Here is a 21285-nt window from a genome sequence, read left to right as displayed (position 1 = left end):
CACTTTAATGTTATGTGTATGTTCCAACTTTTACCAAGCTCTCAATGAAATATTTAAAATATTAGCTAAAAATGTTGTATTTTCCATCCTGATTTATGTATGTGAAAATTCTTCTAAGTGATTGGCTGCTCAGCCAGTTTACTGACATCACTTTTGCAGGATCCCAGGGACCCCCTTGAATCAACGCCTGACATCAGCAGATTTTAGAGAAGAGGAATCCTATGCTATTTAAATTGCTACATGTTAACATGCAGTTACATTCAAGGTCAGAGGCAAATGTTATTCCCGTGTTACTAACCACAAAAATTAAATTCACAATTATACTTGATATACTTCTTCCAATGGCACTAGATTTCAAAGTTTGTTTGGCGAGTTTTAATATAAAATGTTTTGATCTTCAACCAGTATGAAAAAATATGGCTTCAACTGAATGAAAAACTTATCTTGGACAGATATCATGGGTTTATTCTTCATTCAGAAAATGATCAATACTTGGAATGTACATCCAACAAAAGTATTGTACAAGATAACATGGAAATATTAGTGAAACAGCTGAGTGCTACAGGAAGCAGGGGTGAGGGTGAAATGTGCTTAAGAAGCTATGAAGGACAACTAGTGCTGCCTTGAATGGGTAGTTTAAGATGGTTTGAATGAATATCTTCACACGTAAATATCTTGTGATTTGGTCTCCCTGGTTTTGACAACTTTTCTCTTTTTTTGCATTGCTTTCTGGATTTGACAACTTTTATTTTGTATTCCTGGAACCGGTTATTTTTTTATTATCCAATTTACCATCTTATTTAGTTCCTTTCAAGTTTCTCTCATCCTTGTTATCTCTACTTTCAACTCCAAGCATACAGCTCTAACTCTAGAGGTGTACAAGATGATAAGAGGCATAGATCGAGTGGATGTTCAGAGACTTTTTCCCAGGACGAAAATGGCTAACATGAAGAGGGCATAATTTTAAGGTGATTGGAGGAAGATATAAAGGGGATGTCAGAGGTAAGTTTTTTTTTTACACAGAGTGTGGTGGGTGCATGGAACACACTGCTGGCTGAGGTTGTGGCAGCAGATACATCAGGGACATTTAAGACACTCTTAGATAGCCACATGAATGATAAAGAAATGGAGGGCTATGTGGGAGGGAAGGGTTAGATAGACATTAGAGCAGGATAAAATGTCGGCACAACATCGTGGGCTGAAAGGCCTGTACTGTGCTGTGATATTCTATGTTCTATATTCTTTCTGGTATATTTTGAAACATTTCCCAAAATTCAATTTACTACCCTTTTAGAACCTATCTATCCCAGACCTATTCAGGTTAGACCACATGACTGAGAAACCCAAAACAGTCCCTCAAAGAGTTTATGTCCAACTATGTGTTTTTGACAATTTGTCTTGGGAGAATGACCAATGCATATTTCAGAAACACAAAGTTTGTATTGAGTTGCAAGTTCACATTCAGAAGTAATAGATCAGTTGCAAACATCAGCCAAATTATGAAACTACCTTGTGAAGAGAAAGTGATGAGAAGAAACAGAATCCAGAGACCAAGGTTTTATTTAGTAGTGCAATTCTGGGTTCCCTTTGTTCACAGTGTCCATATACAATTTACAACAGAGGAGATCTTTCAAAATTATGCAGCTGCCAAGTTATGTGGCTCCATGCAAATTCAAACTGAAGAAATCAGTTAGTGATTACTGGGCTTAGAACTGACTGACAGGTTTGAGTTTAATATCTTGCAGATTCAAAAACAAATCATGCCAACATTCCTAAAGCATAACCTTGAATTAAAGGTTGGTGGAAAAGAAACTGAGAATAATAATAGATCGTTCAGAGAGATTTTACCAGTTGTTTGAAGGTTGTTACTAGCAAAGCTATTCAAGTCCTAAAAATGATCTTGGACATTAGGCTATAAGGTAAAACAGTTTATAAGAAGACAAAAATTAGTTTGCTTTTGTTAAATCATGTTGAAGTTTAACTCAGAAAGTTGTTAAAAGCTGAACTTGAACTCCTTCAAACACTTCTACATTTTGCAGACGTGATAGAAGTTATGGTGTCACATGTTGCTCCAAATCCCACTTTAATTTTGTGTCTGAGAAGCTCATCAAAAGCTATGAAATGCATAGCAAACATGAACATATACAGAGCAAGTTTTGTGGAGCTGTTGGGACAGGGAGGTGGAGTGGGAAAGCTGCACAATTCTGCTGCCACATCTTCCCATTCTCACATATTTTAAAGACCACATGGTTGGGTATCAAGGCACAAAACTACAATTTTAAACAAGCTTCATGATAAATAATTTTAATTGGGGAGGACTTGCTGCCAGCAGTGAGCTCTCTCTTACATTCAATGGCATTACTGCTATCGAGGACATCTTCAAGAGGCAGTGTCTCAAGAAGGTGGCATCCATCATTAAGGACCCTCACCACCCGGGACATGCCCTCTTCGTGTTACTACCATCAGGGAGGAGGTACAGGAGCCTGAAGACCCACACTCAATGTTTCAAGAACAGCTTCTTCCCCATCAGATTTCTGATTGGTTCATGAATCCATGAACAATATCTCATTATTTCTCTTTTGCACTATTTATTTATTCTTGGAACTTATAGTAATTTTTGTGTCTTTATGTCTTGCATTGTACTGCTGCCACAAAACAACAAATTTCATGACATATGTCAGTGATAATAAACCTGATTCTGATTCTGATCTAATTTGCCCACCATCAATGCCCTGAAAAACACAATGGAGCAGAAATTTAACTAGACCAGCCATATAATCATCAGGTTACAAGAATCAATCACGGGTTGGGTTTTCAGTGATGAGTGACTCACCTCCTGATTCTGCTTTTCCATCATCAGTACTGTGAAGGAATGTTCTTCACTTGCTTGACATAAGAAGCTCAACACTATCAGGCTTCATTGACACCCCATTCACCACCCAAAACATTCACACCTCAACCACTGAAGAATCATGAAGCATCCACAAATTACAATGCAACAGCACACAAAGGCTTCTTCTGTGAAATCTCCCAAACCTGCAATCTCTGCCACCTGCAGCAGATGCAAGTTCCTTTCCAAGTCATGCATTATGTGATTGGGAAATATATTAGAATGTAGAACATAGAACAGTACAGCACAGAACAGACCCTTCAGCCCACAATGTTGTGCTGACATAGCTATTCCCTCCTGTCTACAGAATGCCCATATCCCTCTATTTTTGTCTCATTCATGTGCCCATCCAAGCCTTTCTTGAAAGCCCCCAATGAGTTTACTTCCACTATCCTATCAGGCAGTGTATTCCAGGCTCCACCACTCTCTCAGTAAAAAACATACCCCTCACGTCTATTCTTTCAACTTTGCTTTGTCAAAATACAGGAATGCCCTATTTAGCAGCACTGTGACAGTACCTTCACTATGAGACCTCCAATAGTTCAGTGGGTGATAAATGCCATTAATAAATCACAAATAAATTTAGCAGGTCTGGTTGTTCTTTGGGTGGGTTCACTGAGACCATTCTGCAATATGATGACCTGAGGTATCCTCTGCAACATTTACTCTCAGAAGCAGGCATCAAGCAGCAGGAGTAGGATGACAACCAATTCCAAGTAACCTTCAAGAAACATGCTGTGTCAATGCAGTTCCTGGGGGAGTAACGCCATCAGCCCATTTATTTCCTCAGCCCATTATTTGCAGGATAATGAGGAAATAAGAGCCCCCTCTTATTTCCTCATTATCCTGCAACTCACTCTTTCTCAGATGTGTATCAACTCCCCTTTTTTGCCATTGATCTACACTAAGGGTAATGTACAGTAGCCAGGTAACTTACCTGTACTTTCCAGCTGCTGAGGCTGTAACTAACTTTGCATATATATCCCATCCACTTAAGTCATTTGTTATTGGGTCAGAACGTACTCCTAATGCTCACCCAAACTTGCTGGTGATCTACATGGCAAGTATACGTCAGCTTTTCTCAGTTGGGAATTATTGATTTGCTGTCCAAAGCCATTCCATCCAAAATGATGAGGCCCTGCATTGTGTGGCTGGAATGATCTGTAACAACTGTCCAAGCTACACGCCCATGCTTAGCCAACTGTCAAATCTGTCAATCGCTTTGAATGCTCTTGCCATTTAAGAACATTCAATGAGAGAAGTAAAAGTCAATGAAAAAGTGTAAAGAAGTTATTACAAATTTAAAAAATGTAAAAAAAGATAGAATTCTCTGTGCCAGGTCTCCCTGGTGCAGGTTCATTGGGCAGATACCCTGGTATAAATATTGGAGAATTGCAGCAAGTTTATGCTCGGGCGTTGGGCTCAAAGCTGAGACTAACAGTGGAGGGCAGGAAGAGAAATGTAGTGAAGTGTGTGCAAAAAACTCCTACTTGAGTCCAAAACTCACTGGCAATTTCACCGACCAATGGTAACAGTTTGGCTCTGAATTGCCACAATTTCCCAGTATGTTCCTGCTGTTATGTCCCCAAATGAAATTTTGAGTACACAGCCAATTGTGTAGCCACCACTGATCTGATTCATTTTGCACTACCTCAGCCATTCAGCACATGCACCAGCTCTGTAGTAAGAAGGAAGTGAAGAGGAGCATTACTTTCGATGCTCAAATGTTCAATTGCATTGGTATTGGTATTGGTTCATTATTGTCACTTGTACCGAGGTACAGTGAAAAACTTGCCTTGCATACCGATTGTATAGGTCAATTCATTACACAGTGCAGTTATATTGGGTTAGTACAGAGTGCATTGATGTAGTACAGGTAAAAACAATAACAGTACAGTGTAAAGTGTCACAGCTACAGAAAAAGTGCAGTGCAATAAGGGGCAAGGTCACAACAAGGTATATCGTGAGGTCATAGTCCATCTCATTGTATAAGGGAACCGTTCAATAGTCTTATCACAGTGGGGTAGAAGTGGTCCTTAAGTCTGGTGGTACGTGCCCTCAGGCTCCTGTATCTTCTACCTGATGGAAGAGGAGAGAAGAGAGAATGATCCGGTTGGGTGGGGTCTTTGATTATGCTGGTTGCTTCAGCAAGACAGCGAGAGGTAAAGACAGAGTCCAAGGAGGGGAGGCTGGTGTCCGTGACGTGCTGGGCTGTGTCCACAACTCTCTGCAGTTTCTTGCAGTCCTGGGCAGAGCAATTGCCATACCAAGCCATGATGCATCCAGGTAGGATGCTTTCTATGGTGCATCGATAGAAGTTGGTGAGTGTCAAAGAGAACAAACCGAATCTCTTTAGCCTCCTGAAGAAGTAGAGGCACTGGTGAGCTTTCTTGGCCATGGCATCTACATGATTTGACCAGGACAGGCTGTTGGTGATGTTCACTCCCAGGAACTTGAAATTCTCAACCCTTGCATCTTGCAACAGAGTGAGCCACATGATATTGTACTTCTGCAAATACATTTTTCCCCACATGATTAACTGATTAAAGTGAGAGGGTAGAACACGAGAAGGATGATACAATCCTTCTGCAGGGAAGGCCTCTGACTTTATATTCTCCTATCACTTCCATACTCCCTTGACCAATGATGTGCAGAATGACTCAAAGTTACTCAGCGATTTGAAAGTTACTCAATAACTTCCTCAACTTATTCAGTTTTACTTTTACCTGCTGGAAACATTTTTGCCCAACAGAAATAAATTGTAATAATAAGCAGTAGTAGTTCCCTCTGTGATGTGGCCTTTGCCGAGTGTCATTAGATGTTATAGATACCATGCATCTTTTTGGGATGGTAGAATTGCATAGGATGCCATATTTCTTGAAGGAATAGATAATTGTGGAAGATGGTGGAGTTGTGTCCCCTGTCATTGAATGGCCATTCATGGTATGCATTCCAAGGACTAAAAGCTATTGTGAAGAGGAGGCACCATAGAACACTGAACAGTACAGCACAGGAACAGGCCCTTCAGCCCACGATTTCTATGCTGAAGATGATGCCAAATTAAACTAAACCTATCTTCCATGTAAATGATCCACATCCCTCCATCCCCTGCATGTTCATGTGCCTGTCTAAATGCCTCTTAAACACCACTATCATGTCTGCTTCCACTACAACCCCTGACAATGCATCCCAGGTACCTACAACTCTGTGTAAAAAATTTCTAATTATGGATAATTTAGACAGCTACAAGGATCTGGTGAGTGGTCCTAATACATCCATCCAACAAAGTGCTTTACTATTTCCTGACAGGAAGGCGGCCCTGTTCACTTGTATGTGGCAACAGATTGTATGAAGAACTGTTCAGCTGGATAGTCTTTGACCAAGAGTTCAGGAGGGACCCACTTGTACTTTGTCAAACTATAACAAAATTTCCATTGAAGTATCAGGAAACTTTGGGTGTCTGATCCTTCACTAATTATCAATTCAATCTGACATTTAAAAAAAAGCATTAAGCATTTTTGCAGTTTGCGACAATAAAGTATAACTTACCTTAAGATGTGATTGCAGGATTTTAATTCAAAGTATTAAATTAGAAATAATGAGCGCAAGGATATTAACAAAAATGGATGATCACATGGTTGAGAGTGAGTGAGTTCAGTATAGATGGTGTACTGAATTAGAACAGATGGTAAATGTTTATGTGAAAGTGTCTGTATGCCTTTTGCTGTATTAAAATTACTTTAATATGTGGCAACATTGTTTATTCATCTCATTACTATCCCAACATATTTGTTAAAGTAGTTTAATTATTGCCTGCAGTGGAAAGGTAAAGCCACCATAAACATATATTTGCCAAAATGAAATACATGTGGCCCTTGCCATGAGTGCAAGGTCTGATCCTGAAGGTAAAACTGTCATTATTCAAAATTAGTTGGGGTTTTAAGAGTGTGTGCAATTGGATCACAATGTAACTTCACTGTGTCAGTGGTTATTCAAACAGTCACTCTGATTTTAGTACTTTCCTAAAGTAAACCTGATCCAGCTGTCAGTGGTTTAAAATTGCTCATTTGCAATGTTTGTTTTTCATAAAGCTCTGTTTACTCAGAGAAAGACAGTCACACAATATTCCAGAAATGCATGTTAATTACCAAGTCACGGTTATTTACTTTCTGAACTTTCTTAGTCTTTGACCTCAAGAAATAAAAGTTAGGCAGTGCTAGACCAAATTAAAACAATGATTAATGATGATTACAAGAGCTGATAGACTTAGAAACCTCAGGAAGGGGAGATAATTTCTGATGATGTCAAATATATTTCCTTAATGTATCAGTCCAGGATTCCAGGACTTCCAAAAAAACCCACAAGGAAATTCCAAGTGAATATACCCAAGAGCATCCCATCTACCTTTCTAACCACCTTTCCTACCTGTGCTGATGCAGTCAGGGGTCATAGTTATGTTCAACAAGGACTGTTTGTTCCTCAGTACTTCCTAAGGACCAGCTTGTGTAATTGTGTAATCCCAGCCTTACTAATCCTCCTAAAATGGAACACCTCACATTTTTCAGGATGCATTGCCATTGCCCTGCCCTTCTAACCAAATGATCAGGCTCATTCTATAACCGAAGGCAGTCATCCTTTCGTTCAAAATTACCACCAATTTTCATGCAATCTGTGAAGTTACTAATCATATCTCCAACATTCACATTCTAATCATTAATGTACAGTACATAACAAAGAGCATGAGTACCACCATCAGTCCCTGCAGTACACCACTGTCATAGACTTTTGTTTACAAGAACAACCCTTGCCCTTCATCCTCTGCCTCCTGTTACCAAGCCAGTTGAGATCCAATTTGCGAAGTTATCCTAGATCCCATGGGCTCTTACCTGTTGGACCAGCCTCCCATGTGGAGTACATTAACCACACTGTCCTCATTGACATAATTAGGTACCTCTTCAAAAAATTCAATCAAATTAGTCAGATAGCATCTCCTGTTAACAAAACCATGCTAACCATTCTTCAATAATCACTGCCTCCATAAGTACTTCAGTTCATCCACGGTTGTTTTTGTTATCTCTGTAATCAACTATTCCAGTGCATTCCTGACTGGCATCCATCATTTTACCATCTGTAAACTTGTCATCCAAAAGTCTGCCATTTACATCCTAACCGAAACCGTCAAGTTTTAGCCATCACCCAGTGTGAGTTGAGATTGACCATAATTTTCTTCAACCCTTTAATCCTCCAACATTTTTGTAGTCCTTTGATTCTGACTTCTCAAATACTCCCAAGTTTAATTGCTCCATCATTGAATGATGTGTCTTCAGCTGTCTAGGCCCAATGTTCAGGAGATCCTTCACAAAAACATTTGTCTCTCTATCTTTCGTTCCTCCATTGACACTTAAATTGACCTCTTTGGTCAAGCTTTTGGTCATCTGCCAATATCTCCTTGTGTTTCTTCATATAGTTTTTTATTGTTTGATGACATTCTTGTGAAGCACCTTGGATGCTTTTGCTTTGTCAATTATACCATTTAAGTGGAAGTTGTTGCTGTTAAATCCCAATCAAAGGAGTCTGAAGTAAGTATTGTGTTAATGTTGAAACAGTACTTTAAATCCTTGTGTCTGTTTTTAAGGCTGCAGAAATGACTACAAAAATATATCATCAGGTACTTTCCTGAAACCCTCCATTAAACAACAGAATCCATTAAACAACTGTTCTTAACCTGACCAACAAAAATGATCAAGATATAGATGACAGCTCCCTGCTTTAAGCAAAATGATATAGTTACTTACAGATTATTTTGACAGAACCTCTGTCAGAGTCCTTTGACTATAAGTCACAGCTGAGTGAAAGTTAAACAAAACCAAGCTCAAGATATAACTATAACAACATAGAGAATATGTTTGTCCTCTTACATTAATCACACTTGCCATCTTTTCTACCCCCTGCCCTGGGATTGATTAACTTGCTCCAGAATTCATTTTGCATTACCTCTTCTGCACATACTGTACAGCAAAATATCATACACAAACAGTAAAGATAATGGACAATGTCTTATGGGTCATTTTAACTTCTGAGCAACAGCCAGGGGAAAGCCTGGAAACAGTTATTGTTTGTGCAAGATATGGCCAGTCAGCAACTATGGCACCAGGGCTTTAATAGTAAATACAAAACAAATGTTAGCTCTGGTTCTGATGCATAGGCCTTCATCCTGTTCTTGACACAAGAGAAGGTATTTGACTAAACACTGCCTGACCCGTTGAGTTCCTCCAGCATTCTGTGTGTTGCTCTAGATTTCCAGCATCTGCTGTCTCTCTTGTGTCTCCATGAGACTAAAAGTTTTATTTTATTCCAACCCCAAATATATTTACTTAAGGAAGTATCTGTAGGAAAAGATTGGAGATCACATTCTTGCTTCCAAGCAATCAACACTGCATGTTTGCCTGTTATAAGATAGGAATCCCTTTTATTTGTCCTCATGTTGGTATATCCATTGATATTGTTAAACAGGTTTCCTCCTGACCTAACTCTGACAGAGCTGTTTATGACATCTGTAAACTACCGTTTCAAGGCACATGCAATATAATACATGTAATGAACTTATAATGTGCTATCAGATGATTTCAAAGTCCTGAGAATTCAAGGGTGGAAATTGGGAGCCCGTTTAAAGTCACATTGGGTTGTGTATATTATTTATCACTAAGAGGTATTTTATAGCCCATTATGATATGAGGAGTTAGAACTGGAGAACAATTCATTTATATTATCTCAATGATTTTGCAATGTTAAAACTTATGGTGTTAGCTTTTAATCTGCAAACAGATTTGTAACTATGAGGTAATATGCTTGGATAACTATATCCAATCTATGTGTTAATTGCCAATTTATGGGAACAAAATTAGACTAATTAAGTATCTACAATTGGCAACACAACTTGCACAATGAGATCTGGATTTAAGCTGAGAATCATACATTACTGTAATGCTAAATTAGAAGGCTGCAGATGATGGAAATCTTAAATAAAGTTGTCAACCTGAAACTTCAACCATGTTTCCCTCTTGACAGATGCTACCTGACCTATCAAATGTTTCCAGATTTTTTTTCTTTAAAGTTGTTGTTTGTCACTTTCTCTAATGAAGAATTAGAATTGGTTGGCACAGCATGGTGGGCCGAAGAACCTGTATTGTGCTGTATTTTTCTATGTGAGAATTCATATCAATGCCATGGAATGTTGTTGAGATAATGTATTGATTGTTTCTTGAAAAATAATAAAATGTGTTTAAAGAAAATGAAAAAAAGTAGTTTTTTGTTCTTCTGATTTTTTATCTTGGGATGTTCCTAGTCGTGTCCACAATATTAAGCTTTAGCATTTGGTTAATGCCATACATACTTTAACAAACAGCTGGTGTAAAGTAATTTTTAGCAATGGCATTGATGGGTGTATTGCACAAGGTTTATAATTAGGATATTTTCTCCCTAAAGCTAAATCTATCCAAATTCATAACTAGATAAAATGCATGTAACAGCAATGGCTTCAGCAGAGTCAGTCTGTTTTTCTGGCCTCCAGATTGCCATTCATTCATCGAATATATTTAAATGATATACACTATCAGCAAAATTCATTATTATTTCTAAAAGATTGATAAGAGATTCTAGTACAACATGTCATAAATTTGATGCAAAATACTTGAGAAATTGGCAAAAAATTAACAGCCACAGACATAATGTATTCAATAAACATCCTTCTGTCCATTATTTCAATACACACTTAGTAGTGACTAAGTATGGTTCTAAAATTTCCATCTATTGACTTCAAAGGTTGCAATCACATTACTTCTCTGGTGGCAGGCATGATAGTGTAGCGGTTAGCATAACGCTATTACAGCACCAGTGACCCGGCTTCAATTCCGGCCACTGTCAAACTGCCACAGGGAGTTTGTATGCTCTCCCCATGTCTGCGTGGCTTTCCTCCAGGTGCTCCGGTTTCCTCCCACGTTCGAAAGATGTATGGGTTAGGAAGTTGTGGGCATGCTACGTTGGCGCCAGAAGCGTGGCGACACTTGCGGGCTGCCCCCAGAACACTCTACGCAAAAGGTGCATTTCACTGTGTGTTTCAATGTACATGTGACCAATAAAGATATATTATCTTACCTTATGCTGAAAATTAACTGTCATAAGCCTGGAGTCCTTCAGGTTTTAATTATTGTAGAATATCATGAAAATGAATATTTTTTCTATCTATCTTAACCTTATTGTTCTTCCCCTCTATTTTGTATTTTATACTGGATTTGACACTGAATTACTTGTGCTAATGGATGTTTCCCAGTCGCAATTATTTAAAGTGATTGGTTATGAGATACACAATCCCAGTATTATAGAAAACACTATGGTGTTTTAATGATTATCTGACAAGAACTTCCATTGCAAGGTCCAGTAGATAATTTGTTTCCTAGTGTTGGTGTAGTGGGGTGGCTGATGACATTCTTTTGCCACTGACTGCAGTAGCTAGCCAATTGTAAAGCTTCAGGATTTTTGAATTATAAAATATTACTGTTATTATTAAATTTCATCACCCAATGGGATACTGGTATCAGCTGGAAATCCTCCAATCAGAAACTTTTGCAAAAATCCTCTGTGCTTGACTGGAAGTATCTGATTGAACAAAATATCACTGCAGTGGAAGCATTTACCTCAAGGGATAGGATGCTGGCATTTTTTATTAGATGGTTTTGTATCAGCTTTTACATAACCCATGCTTGCCCCTACTGGTCCAAAGATGAGTACATGATCATCAAATGTGGGCAGAGAGTGGCCTTGGATTGTTTGATCCAACTCCCACCCCATTCATTAGGCAATTGACATTTCGGCATGACCAAGCAATGATTTTGTCAGGACTTGCTAGACACAAATTAGTGTAGGTAAGAACAGGATGGCAATATGTAAGATTATATGACTTCTTTTCTCACCATTCTACCTGTTTTATGGGGCGTTTACAGACAGCCACAGCTTTCAAGATAGGAACGGCTTTGAAAAGGGTAACCATTAATTATATTTTTGTGAGTGTGATGACTCTATAAGGAGATGATTTACCTATCTAAAGTGATTATGATTTGCCACCCTGCAGCCTTCTGTTCATCACTATGCTATTTGTTATAGAGTAAACTCTCATTTATCTGTTTATTATATATCCAGAATTCTCAAGCAACCCGCAAAAATATCTAAGAATTTCTAAATCTCTTCAGCCTTTGACTTCAACTCACAAAAGTTCAGTTGAACCTGATGAAATGCCATTAGAGTATTCGGAATACAGTGAATAAATTGCACTGCTCACTTGGCATTTAGAATTTAGTTTAAGTGGTATCCTGAAAGTCTGCAGTATGTGTAGAAGCCTATGCAGAGCCCACATAAGATTGGATTGTTTGTATTAAAATAAGCTTAAAAGGTGAATTTTATTTCAAGTGTTATGCAAAATAAGACATTTTTAGTTTATTCATAAGGGCAGTACATTTGTTGGCTGATTAACATCAATATCTTCTTTGAAGCTTTGGCGCTTCATGTGATGGTGAGTACAGTCATTCATTTGTTTTACTGTTGCTATATTTTACATTAATACTGTTCAGTCTTAAAATAAACATTGTTATTTAAAAGGGTAAGGAGATGACGTACAGTTAGAATCATAGAGTCATAGAGCAATACAGCACAGATATAGGCCCTTCGGCCCAACCAGTCCATGCCGACCACGGTGTCCACTTAATTAGACCCATTTTCCTGCATTCACCCCATATCCCTCCCAGCCCTGCCCCTCCATGTACCTATCCAAGTGCCTCTTAAGTTATACTATTCTATCTGCCTCAACCACTTCGTCTGGCAGCTCATTCCATATACTCACTACCTCTGCATGAAAAAGTTGCCCCTCAGGTCCCTTTTAAATCTTTCCCCTCTTGCCCTAAACTGACTGTATGTCTCCTAGTTTTGGACTACTCTACCCTGGGGAAAAGACTGTTACCATCCACCTTATCCGTGCCTCTCATAATTTTAAACACTTTTATAAGCTTGCCCCTCTTTCTCCTACTTTCCAAGGAATAAAGACCCAACCTGGCCAACCTCTCCCTATAACTCAGGCCCTCTAGTCCTGGCAACATCCTTGTAAATCTTCTCTGCACTCTTTCCAGTTTAACTGTGTCTTTTCTGTAATAGGGTGACCAAAACTGTACGCAGTACTCCAAGTGCAGCCTCACTAACGACTTATACGACTGCAACATAATGTCCCAACTCTTATACCGACTGACGAAGGCCAGTGTGCTAAATGCCTTTTTCACCACCCTGTCTACCTGCGACGCCGCTTTCAACGAACTATGCACTTGTACTCCTTGGTCCCTCTGTTCCATTACACTCCCTAGTTCCCTATCATTCATAATATAAGTCCTATGCTCGTTTGACTTTCCAAAATGCATTGCACTTATCTGTATTGAAATCCATTTGCTACTCCTCAACCCACTTCCCTAACTGATCAAAATCCCCCCTGTAGTCTACAATAACCTTTCTCAAGATCAAGAACACTGCTTAATTTCGTGTCATCCACCAATTTACTGATTCAGCCTCGTGCATCTGCATCCAAATCATTTATATAAATAATGAATAACGAGGGTCCCAACACCAACCCCTGCAGCACACTAACAGTCATCGGCCTCCATTCTGAGAAACAATCTTCAACCATCACCCTCTGCTTCCTACCTCCAAGCCAATTTTGAATCCATCTAATTAGCTCTGCCTAGATTTCATGAGACCGAACCTCCCAGACCAGCCTACCATGCAGGACCTTGTTGATGGCCTTACTAAGGTCCAGATAGACAATATCCACTTCCCTACCCTCATCTACACTTTTGATTACCTCTATAAAACTCTAAAAGATTCATCAGGCATGACTTTCCACAATGTATTTAAAGGTTTATGCATAGAATACCAGCATGTGATGTGCAGTCATGTTTATTTTGAGCAATTCTCATGCAACTGGCATATTCACGCAACTGGAAACCCCCTTTCCTCATGAATGCCAGATGGCTGAGAGTATATTGTATATTGCTAGAGGAAATAACATCTATATACTTTAACCATCAAACAAGCCAAGTTATAAAACACAAATATCTGTGCTTTATTTCTGAAGCATGCATTGGGCTGGGTATTCTTTCTAAACTGAAGTTATTACAGTATTTACAACCTGTCCATGGCAATTTGTATAGCTTTACTGTGGCCCTTGAAAAAAGATTTAAGGCATTCGGTTGACAACCTTGTCGTACTCTTAGGAACTCTATTCTATTGAGTTTGGTCTGGAAACTTAATTCATCCTTTTTCAATTCACAGCTTCAAAAATATGCAAAAAGTCATCAGTCTAATCCTGTACATTCAGCACATTGTGTCACTCAGAGGAAGTGGGGATTTTGACACTCAACATTCTCAGCTTTCCAATGCTCAAAAGAGTGTGCAGGATCATTGAATTAATTATGCAGGCTTCATGTTTTTACCACATCAGAAACTAAGCACTTACTCATTGCTCTATTTAAAAACGGATCAGCCATTAGTATATGAAAAACTGTGGCGAAAGAACACCCACGTCTAACAATCTATTCCTTTCTTAATTCACAGCCAATCATCCCAATTAACAGAAATAAGAGAATAATAAGTAATACATAATAGTTTATTGTCAGTAAATCCAAATGGGGAAAAATAGAATAATTTGAATTCAAATCTGAAATGAGCAATATGTGCTGAGTTTGTTCAGCCATGTGGAAACTGGGCTCTTGGACAGTCAGTTAAATTGAACTTAAGATCCTTGGGCAACTAAGTGAATTTGTTTTATTCTTTACAGGTAAAGAAGATGCATTGTAGTCTGAGTATTTGCATCAAATCCTTTGCAAATATCTCTCCTTGTCTCAAGTATGTGAGGCAGTGTTTACTGAACTGATTTGGTCAGCCATGTAGATTCTAGGTCAGGTGTGCTGCATGTGCCTGGAGCCAGATGAATTGTAAATCTTCCTTCTTATCATACACTGACAGTGAGAGGTAACAGTTTTATCTCTAACTAATTCTAACAATGGTTATTACAGTGTTTATTACCTGCATCCAAACAGATGGTGCTTTTGTAAGGTAATTTATTCAGGTCAGATGCAGCACTTGGAAAAAGAGTTCTAGTTTCAATCTGTTTGACAACTTCATGATAATGTGAAAGGAATAAACCCTTTTCTACCGGACACCCATGAGCTCTAGCAGTGCCAGAGGATCAGTTAGTTTACAGCCCATGACAAGAAGCTTTACTAGTAACCAATACACATTAGAAGATCAAAACTGTGTTTGGGAAATTACAATCCCTTTCCCCAATTTCATTATGCAACGAATTCCATGTAGACCGTAAAATTGATCAGAAAGCAACCAACCCCCACAGCTTCTAGTCTCATAGATCCCAACTACATGCAAACTGCATCTATTCTACTTCCTCTTAAAGAGCCACAACCAAGACTGTCCTGGTAAAACCACTATTTTAGTCTTCTTTTGTCCCACATAACAGAATGCATCATACATTGACTTTATTCTTTCTCCCCATGTCTAATGTCTTCCCACCTACATCCATAACACCTCTAATACCCTCTGCCATTTTGGCACTTTGCTGACTTCATCTTCACCATGGACGTCCAATCCCTCTACATCTCCGTCCAACACCAGGATGTCATGAGCACCCTTTGCTTCTTCCTTGAACAGAGGCCCAACTAGTTCCCCTCCACCACCATCCTTCCACCTAGAACAAAGATAAGGTTTTCTTTGTCCTTACCTTTCATCCCACAATAAACACAATCTCTGTAATTCCCATCTCTTTGAATGTAATGCCACCACCAAACACATCTTCACCTTGTCTCTACTTCAGCATTCCAGAGGGACTGTTACCTCTGTGACTGCCTGGTTCACTCTTCCATTTTCCAAAGCACATTTCTATACTACTGCAGGAAGTCCAACATCTATCCTTTTGCCTCTTTCAGTCTCACCATCCAGGGACCAATCCTCCTCCCAGGTGAAGCAGTAATTAACATGTTTACAATGTAGAGCACTGCTTTTGGTGTTCACGATGCAGTCTCCTTTACAACGAAGAAAGTAAGTGCAGATTGAGTGATGGTTTTGCAGACCACCTCCATTCAATCAGCAAAGGTGAAGTTGAGATTCCAGTTGCTTGTCACTTGACGTGTCTATCCTACTTCCACTATGACCCCTCTGTCTTTGACTATTGGCCCTGATCCAAGGAAGACCAATGTAAACTTGAGGAACAACACCTTAACCTCTGACTAGCAGTGTTACAGCCCTTAGGTCTTAACATTAAATTCAACAATTTCGGATACCCAGAGGTTCCAGTTCATATCAAAAGTAAATAATTCTAATGGTATCATCAAACAGCAATATTAACACTACTTTCTCTTTCCACAGTTGCTACCAGAACTTGATGAATATTTCCAGCGTTCTCTTTTATTTCAGATTTCCAGCATCTGCAGTGTTCTATTTCTCTGGTGTTATGAAACTCACAGTACCAGGATTGCTCACCTCCTTCTATTTGTATCTCCTCCAGACAAATCAACTGTGACTAACAAATCTTTTCTCTATCCACTCTGTCCATGCTCTTCCTGATTTTAAGTACTTGTCAGATCTTTTTGCAACTTCTTCTGTTCCATGAACAACTCCACTACTCCAACCTACCCATATAACTAAAGTCCTGCAATCCTTCAGTCATTTTTGTAAATCTCTCTTGCATGCTCTCTGAAGCATTTTTATCTTTCCTAAAGTATGGCTCCCAGAACTGGACAAAACAATCCAGCTTTGGCCAAACCAATGTTTTGTAAAGGTTCTTCATGACCTCCAGGGTCTTGTGCTTTATGCCTCTGCATTTATTTCCCAGGATTCCATATGTATTCTTTAAACATTTTCCTAACATGCCCAACCACATTCAATGAATTATGCACGTAGGCTCCCATATACTTCCATTTTTGTACCCCATTTAGAAATGAGTTCTCTAGTTAATGTTGCCTCTTCTCATTCTTCTTACCAAAATACAACACTTCACGCTTTCACAATAAATTCCATCAACAACCTTTCTGTTTATTCCACAAGCATGTCTTTATCTCCTTGAAGTCTATCAACATCCTCTGCACAGTTCATGACACCTCCAAGTTTTGAGTTATCTCCAAATTTGGAAACTGTGCCCTGTACAACCAAGTCCACATCATTATTATATGTTGAAGAAAGCAGTGCCGAACCCTGGGGTACTCCAATGTACAAGCTAATCTTCTATTCATACTGCCACATGCCTTTTATTTCCATAACCTTCAATACTGATGACAAGTCTATTGTATGGCACGTAATGAAGCATCTTTTGGAATATGTATCTCATCAACCACATGTAGAGCCATACAGCACAGAAGCAGCTGGTCACTGACTTCAGGAAAGGGGCAGTGTACATACACCTGTCTACATCAACGGGGCTGAGGTTGAGAGAGTTGAGAGCTTCAAGTTCCTAGGAGTGAACATCACCAATAGCCTGTCCTGGTCCAACCACATAGACGCCACAGCCAAGAAAGCTCACCAGCACCTCTACTTCCTTAGGAGGCTAAAGAAATTTGGCATGTCCCCTTTGACACTCACCAACTTTTATCAATGCACCATAGAAAGCATCCTATCTGGATGCATCACAGCTTGGTATGGCAACTGCTCTGCCCAGGACCGCAAGAAACTGCACAGTTGTGGATACAGCCCAGCACATCAAGGAAACAAGCCTCCCCTCCAAAGATTCTCCCTTTACGTCTCGCTGCCTTGGTGAAGCAACCAGCATAATCAAAGACCCCACCCATCCGGGTCATTCTCTCTTCTCTCCTCTCCCATCAGGCAGAAGATACAGGAGCCTGACGGCACATACCACCAGGCTCAGGGACGGCTTCTATCCCACTGTGATAAGACTATTGAACAGTTCTCTTATACATTGGGATGGACTCTTGACCTCACAATCTACCTTGTTATGACCTTGCACCTTATTGTCTACCTGCAATACACTTCCCTGAAGCAGTGACACTTTATTCTGTACTCTGTTATTGTTTTTTTATACCTGTACTACCTCAATGCACACTGTACTAACTCAATGTATCTGCACTGTGTAATGAATTGACCTGTACGATCAGTATCCAAGACAAGATTTTCATTGTACCTCGGTGCAAGTGACAATAATAAACCAATACAATATCCATGCTGACTATCAAGTACCCATCAATACTAATGCTATTTTCCATCACTTGGCCTATTGCCTTCTATGCATTGGTGACTCAAGTGCTCATTTCTTATTTCTTATCTTAATATGCTCTACAAATAATACAGGGCTAAAAAGATTTGCTCCAACTTGGAATGAAAGGAAACAATTCCCTAATCTGGCATTCCAGATGAAGAACTAGTGTATCCCCAGAAACTGCAGACTCACATCCTGAGTCTGACTCCCTTTTAATAGCATGGTGAATAATTTTCTAGACTAGATGATTGGGCTGAAATCTGGAGACAAGGGTTTGAAACTCACCGTGGCAGCTAGGAATTTAAATTCAGTTAATGAAACAATCTGTAACAGTGGCCAAAAGCTACATAATTGTCATAAAGTTTGTTAATATCCTACCAAACTAATGTTAAAACAAAATAAGAATAAAAGCAGACTAAAGGTACAGAAGCAGGAATAGGCCATTTGGCTATTCATGCCTGCTCTGCCATTCCGTAAGATTGTGGCTGATATTTTACCTCAGCACCACTGTCCTGTGATAACCCCGTATCCCTTGATTCCCTTAATATCCAAAAATTATTGATCTCTGTATCTTATTTCACCTGGAAGCCTCCCTCAGCCACATCATTAGAGGTCGCAAGATCAGTTTCAAAATGCAATGCTGAATACACCTAGCATTACTTTATCATCACCTCTCCTGGGTCTTCATTGTCCCTAGATAGTAAGATCGGAGCATAGTTGAATATGTGGATGGGAGTGTTCCTGAGAGTTCTCAACGTTGACTCCATATCTATTGAAGTCTCACAGCATCAGGTCAAACATGGGGAAGAACATCGATTGATGGTTTTCATTTTCTGTCCTCCCTCTGTTGATGAATACGTGCTTCTTCATGTTGGGCTGTCTGTGTCCTGAATTACTTGGCTTCCAGACTGGGTCAGTGCAGGTAGTGAGTGAACTAACACAAGAAATAATCCTACTTGACATCACCCTCACCAATCTACCTGTGGCAGATGCATCTGTCCGCAACACTATTGGCAGGAGTGAACCCCACATAATTATTATGGAGTCAAAGTCTCAATTTCAGAATCAGGATCAGAATAAGAATCAGGTTTATTATCACTGACATATGTCGTGAAATTTGTTGTTTTGTGGCAGCAGCACAGTGCAAGACATAAAGACGTAAAAATTATTATAAGTTACAAAAATAAATAGATAGTACAAAAGAGGAAAATGAGGTAGTATTCATGGTTTCATGGACTGTTCAGAAATCTGATGGCAGAGGGGAAGAAGCTGTTTCTGAAACATTCAGTGTGGGTCTTCAGGCTCCTGTACCTCCTCCCCGATGGTAGTAATGTGAAGAGGGCATGTCCCGGGTGGTGAGGGTCCTAAATGATGGATTGCACCTTCTTGAAGCACCGCCTCTTGATGATGTCCTCGATGGTGGGGAGGGTTGTGTCCGTGATGGAAATGGCTGAGTCTAGAACCCTCTGCAGCCTCTTTCGATCCAGCGAATTGGAGCCTCCATACCAGGCAGTGATGCAACCATTCATAATGCTCTCCTCCGTACATCTGTAGAAATTTACAAGAGTCTTTGGTGACATACCAATTCTCTTCAAACTCCTAATGAAGTAGATCCGCTGGTGAGCCTTCTTCGTGATTGCATCAATGTGTTGGGCCCAGGATAGATCCTCTGAAATATTGACACCCAGGAATTTGAATCTGCTCACCCTTTCCACCGTTGACACCTCAAAGAAGACTGGTATGTATTCTCTCAACTTCCCCTTCCTGAAGTCCACAATCAATTCTTTATTCTTACTGACATTGAGTACAAGGTTGTTGTTGTGACACCACTCAACCAGCCGATCTATCTCACTCCTGTACGTCTCTTCATCGCCAACAGTGGTGTCGTCGGTGAATTTATAGATGATGTTTGAGTTGTGCCTAGCCACACAGTCATGAGTGTAGAGAGAGTAGAGCAGTGGGCCAAGCACATATCCTTGAGGTGCACCTGTGTTGATTGTCAGCGAGGTGTAGACGTTACTACAGATCCGTACTGACTGTGGTCTCCCGACTGTGGTTGAATGATCCAGGATATTGTCCATGATGTTGTCTAGCACTCACACCTTGCTGAATGAGATAGACACAGAAGAAGGTCTGGCGGCTCAAAAATAGTCAACATAAGGCATCTGCAGCAGCAATAAGAATGTTTCACTGATACAATTTGTGACCTCATGGTCCAGTGTATCCTCACCTTACCATTGTAGTAAAGTCAATCCTGATTCAATGAAGAGTTCAGAAGGACATGCCTGAAGGAGTGCCAGGTGCACCTAAAACTGAGATGCCAACTAGATGAAACTGCAACACGTCTAAATCCATGTTCCAACAGCAATAAACGGCATGTAGTAGACAAGGCTAGGTGTTTCCATAATCGATAGATCGGGTCAAAGCTCCACAGTCCTGCCACATCTAGGCATGAAACTTGGTGGACTATTAAACAGCAAATGGAAGAAGGAGCCTCCAAGAGCATCTTCATCCACAGTAACATGAGAGCCCAAAATATGAAAGCTAAAGACCAGGCTGAAACATTCACAACCATCAGCCAGATCTATGAGTGGATTATCCATCCCAGCTTCCAACTGAGCTATCACAGCAGTCAATTCAATCCACTCCACCTGATATCAGGAGACAGTTCAGAGCAGTGGATACAGCAAAAGCTTTGGGTCCAAGCAACACCTCAGATATAGCACTGAACATCTGAACTCCAGAACTCGCCACATCTCCAGCCAAGCTGTTCCAGTACAATAATGACATTGGCACCCAGAGACTATTTAAATTTCTATTTAAGAAATAGGAGCAGCAGCGGGCCAATCAACCTTTCCAGTTTGCTCTTCCATTCAATAAAATTGCACCGAGTCCAGTCGACCTCAAAGTGACTTTCCCATGCTCTTCCCATTCCCTTTGACATCTCTGTAGTTTAAATATCTGTCCATCTCTGCCATCAATATATTCAGTGACTTTGCCTCCACAGTTCTCTGGGGTAGAGAGGTCCAAAGTTTTACAACCTCTGACAGAAAATATTTCTTCTCATCTTGGTCTGAAATAGGTG

This window comes from Pristis pectinata, chromosome 10 (genome assembly GCF_009764475.1).
Source record: "Pristis pectinata isolate sPriPec2 chromosome 10, sPriPec2.1.pri, whole genome shotgun sequence".
NCBI classification, from domain to species: Eukaryota; Metazoa; Chordata; class Chondrichthyes; order Rhinopristiformes; family Pristidae; genus Pristis; species Pristis pectinata.
Note: the sequence above shows the minus strand (reverse complement) of the source record.